This window comes from Pygoscelis adeliae, unplaced genomic scaffold (assembly GCF_000699105.1).
Source record: "Pygoscelis adeliae isolate BGI_AS28 unplaced genomic scaffold, ASM69910v1 Scaffold4, whole genome shotgun sequence".
Lineage (NCBI taxonomy): Eukaryota > Metazoa > Chordata > Aves > Sphenisciformes > Spheniscidae > Pygoscelis > Pygoscelis adeliae.
This window is the reverse complement of record NW_008824986.1, coordinates 5,410,813-5,415,550: the sequence shown is the minus strand read 5'-3', so window position 1 is coordinate 5,415,550 and position 4,738 is coordinate 5,410,813.

Here is a 4,738-nt window from a genome sequence, read left to right as displayed (position 1 = left end):
CTGCTCCTGCACCTTTAAGACTTCCTTCTTGAAGATCGTCCAGCCTTCCTGGACCCCTTTGCCCTTCAGGACTGTCTCCCAAGGGACCCTCTCAACCAGCGTCCTGAACAGGCCAAAGTCTGCCCTCTGGAAGTCCATGGTTGCGGTTTTGCTGGGCCCCCTCCTCACTTCACCAAGAATTGAGAATTCTACCATTTCATGGTCGCTAAGCCCAAGACGGCCTCCGACCACCACATCTCCACCAGTCCTTCTCTGTTTGTAAACAGCAGGTCGAGCGAGGCACCTCCCCTGGTAGGCTCACTTACCAGCTGTGTCAGGAAGTTGTCTTCCACACACTCCAGGAACCTCCTAGACCATTTCCTCTCTGCCGTGTTGTATTTTCAGCAGATGTCCGGGAGACATTTTGAGATGTATGAAGTCCTGCATACATCTCAATGAAGAGTTCCCAGAAATAGTGAGGGCTTCTCAGCATTGCGAGCAACATCAAAGCAGAAAACAGCAGACAGACCCCTTTCCAAGAGAGCTGCAGCCTCACTGCTGGACTTAGTGTCAGGGTGCCTGGCTGCGGTTGTTACGTTTGCGGAGAGTGGGAGAAAGAGGGGGAGAGACTTGCTCCAGAGCTAAGCCTAAGCACTGCTGCTCTGCTTTGGATTTTCCTAGAGAAAAAAGGGGGACCTGTGCCATCATCCTCCTTGTTTGAGCATTTGAGGAGGCTCTTGCTTTGCTATGTGAGAAAAAACAAAGAGGTTCCCAGTGAGATAACTGTGCCTAGTGCTCTAAATTGTCATACATCAATGTCTGTCTCCGTGTAGAAAAGGAAGCTGTGTCGCAACTGCACATTAACTGTATATAGTCGTGGCTTTCACTTAGGGTCTTAAATGGTTTTTTCTGTCTTTCTGTCGCCACTGTGTGGATTTTACTTCAGTCCTACGGTATTTCAAGAATATCTCATACACAGTCCTTTGCAAGTATGTGCCTTCGCATGCTTGAAACACTGACATGTCCACTAATGACAAAGAATGACTGTGAAATTGCAAAGCATTTTTTTCCATGAAACTTCAGGAGTTAGTTGCTAATCTTAGTCAATGCTCCTTTAGGACTGACCCAAAATGCTGAATACTGGTTTTGACCCTTCTGTTTATCTGTCCTTTAATATTTTGCTTTTCTCCTCAAAAGTGATATATTAACAGGGAAAAAAATGGATGTCTTTATTTCCTCCCTTGTTTTTCTTTCCTGAAAACTATGTCTGTAGCCTTTCTGCCTTCTGCTTGCACAGTCCACTGAGCAATAACACAAGTCTTTTTTATTCCCAAGTGGGAAAGAAGAGCTGGAACTCCGAGTCTTGCTGAAGTCTGAGAAAGGAGGTTTCTTTTATAACTTGCAAATAAAAACCTGCTAGTGTGAAATACAAAAGTGTTTTCAAATAGGAAGAACAGGGTTGCCTTACAGGTCTGTGCTGTACTCTGCTGCTGCTGTGGAACAGATTTCCCAAAATGGAGCGCAGCACAGGCATGACAGAACTTTGTAATGATGTGTGAGTTTGTTTGTGGGGAGGAGAGGAGCACGCAGCACCTTTTCCTCTTGCTTTTGTGGCTTGAATGAGGTTGTGGCTTTTAGGAAAGAAGCCACACACCTCTCTGGCTGGCTGGCTCTCTGTCTGTCTGCTGTAGAGTGGTAGCCCTGCAGCAAGATCTTGGTGATCTACCTGGGGGGCTGTGCATGCCAGGCTAAGGCACTGTTGAACCTAGACAGGCAAGAGGTGTGTGTCACAGCTCATGTTTCCTGGTACATGTGTTGTGCTAGAAAATGCTGCTTCTCTCTCCTTATGTGAGGTTGCAATAATAACAGACCCACTCTCATTGAACTGCAGAAATTGTTAATACTCTGTTTAATGTTGAAAGTGCTAAAGGCTGCTGTTGTGGCAAATTCTTTGCAAGCTTTTGCAGTTCTAAACGCATGACACTCTGTTGTCTCTAATGTTGTGCTGCCATTGGCAGAATTCCCATTACATAATGTTGACCCATATTTGTTATATGTGACATTTTTTGCTAAACACTGTCAGGGATAATCCGTCACAGAATAAACTTTCTGATTATACGCTGAGACTCTGTCATCCTTTAGCACAAACGTAATTTGTGCCTCAGACAATGCTACTCCTTGTTAAGACAAGCAGAGTACAGTTCTTTCAGGTAAGAAAAACACCAAGAGAGTATCTTGTGCTTTGAGAGTGAAATACCGAGGACTAAATTCCCCGCAGAATGATTGCACAATGGAATCACATCTGGGAGTAATTTGAGCTTTAAAAAATGTTGATTCCCAGCCCAGGTGATGGGAGTAGAGATTGGCTGAAGGAAGCATGAAGTCTGAAGTGTGACTCGGCAAAATGCTGTCTCAGGCAGGTCCAGCTTGTTTCATGCTTCAGAAAAGCAGAGCTGTGGAAAAGGTTCCTCTGCTCTACTCTTCCACTGAAATCTGCCAGTATTTGTAGACCAGCCAGTCTTTTCTTCCAAAAAAAAGTGTAATGGTCTGAGGAGATAAATAGATATAGCTCAGCCAGGGGTTATTGCTAAAAGGCAGCTGAGAAATGAGATGCCTTGGAGGAATGGGACCCACCCCCAAAGCTGTCTGCTTTCAAAGAGCTATGCAAAATCCATCCGTTCTTAAAAACCTGATTTCAGTTGCATAGAATAAAAAGTCGAGGGGAGAAAGGTGTATAAAATAGAGGCAGGGAGAATAAAATGGGAATTCTCTCAGTATTCAAGAACAGGATCTGCTTCAAATGGACTTTATATAATGTTGTAGAAAACAAGTAACAGGATTGTGTGAGCTCCTGAAGCGTCTGCCACAGACGTCTGGAAAGGAATGAATGTGGAACATAAGGCTGAGAGACTAAATACACTGTCTTCAGAGAAAGAAATTTTCCAGCCTTACGTAGGAGATGACTGTGTGCTAAGAACGGTTGCAGTATCGAGGAGAAAGGTTTTGCTTCTGTGCAAGAAATGAATGCTTGTCAGAGCCAAAATTAAAACCTGATGAATGCAGTCTCGCCCAGTTTCATTTCTTCCCTCTCAGATTCTACATTTGTCCTCATTCTGTCTGTGCATTCATTCATATATTCCTCTCCCTTCCCACCTCCCCATTGACTCACACTCTCCCTCCCTGTTTGTTACTGCTTCCTTTTCCCTTCCTTTAGGCTTCCTTCCCACTCATTCCATTTCTCCTCTGCCTGACCTCTCTGCACACATTTTCCTTCATGGTGAAAAAACAGCAGAGAGACAAAGAGGAGGAAAAAATAGAAGACGAGCAAGGAAAGGAGGGGGCAAAGAGGAGATGGTGCAGGAAGGGTGCTCAGCGTTGCACTTTCTCCCCGTGCTGCACTACAGATCTTTGAAGGTGCTGTAGGAGTCAGGGCTCCTAAACCTGTTCCTTTCTCCCAGGCAGCCGCACTCGGCAGTGGCTTTGTGAAAGGTAACACCAGAGCTCATTTCCTCAGATTAGTGTCCCTAGAAACCATAATAAAGAATAGAATAATCCCAAAATCCAGTGGGCAGCCCTGAGTGACAAACATCTGGCTGTGTGTGGAGCTTGCCACCACGCCAGATCAGCGAGGACATGATAGGAGACTGGGTGGCTCTTGGGACTCCAAAATGGGAAATGGGAGCTTTAGGAGTACTCCGGACTTGCTGGCATGCAATGCTGATGAAGATACATCACTGCCTTGAGCTTTGTCGGGGGCCAGTGTGCAATGAACTGGTGTTTCTCAAAGCAGCCAGCACTGGTGTCTCAAAACGGATGGCCAAATGTTGCCAGTTGTGGTCTAGTGAAACAAAAAAGAGGTGCCAGCAATGCTTATTGTGATGTGTGGTAGGAAATGGGCTGAAACCACTTTATCGGTAGACTGGAAATCCCATCCGAGCACGACGAGCTTGATCCCAAAGTCAATCTGTAAACTGTAGAAAGTGCTGCACTCCCGCAGCCCCCGAGGCCCAGAGGCTGCTCCTTCGTCCACCCTGCGGACCTGTGGTGAGGAGGGAGCTGAGCTGTCACACCCACAGGTGGTGCAGTGCTGCACAATAATTTTCTCTTTTTCTAGCCGTGTTCTTGTTCCTGAAACTGTTAACTGAGGTGGAATTGTTTCTCCCGATGAAAAAAAAAAAAATCTTACTTTTCACAAAAGCTTGGTAGAAATAGCACCGTATACTGCGGGTTGTTTCTCCTTCCCACAAAAAGTGCTGGAGGGAAGTGTGCAGGGCAGATAGCCAGAAACGACTCATTCCTGTACCCTGTCCTGCCATCTATAACCTTCTGCCAGCTTTTCTTGTTCTATCAATTTAACAATGGATATTTCTTTCTTCAAATTCTTGCATAATTGAAGGATCGAAGTGAACACACGCGGCCCTTGCAGTTTAGTGTGATTTATGTACAGTGGTTGTGTACTGTGTGCTCAGGGAAGGGAAATCAATAACCGTGGGTTGTTGGGGTTTTTGCGTTGATGCGACTCTCCTTGCGTTATGGAGTAACCTCGAAATAAAACGCAGAACGGCGCCAAGCAGGACAGGTGTGGGTAGCTGTGCCCGAAGTCGGCCGGGTGAAGCCCACACCGGCTGTTCGCAGGGACTGTACCCAGCGGCGCCTAAACCGGCGGGTTTTAACCCCCCGGGATCTCCGGTGCCTCCCGTGCAGGCCCCGGCCGGGCGGCAGGGCTGGGCCTGGGGCGACGCCCGGGCCCGGCCGAGGG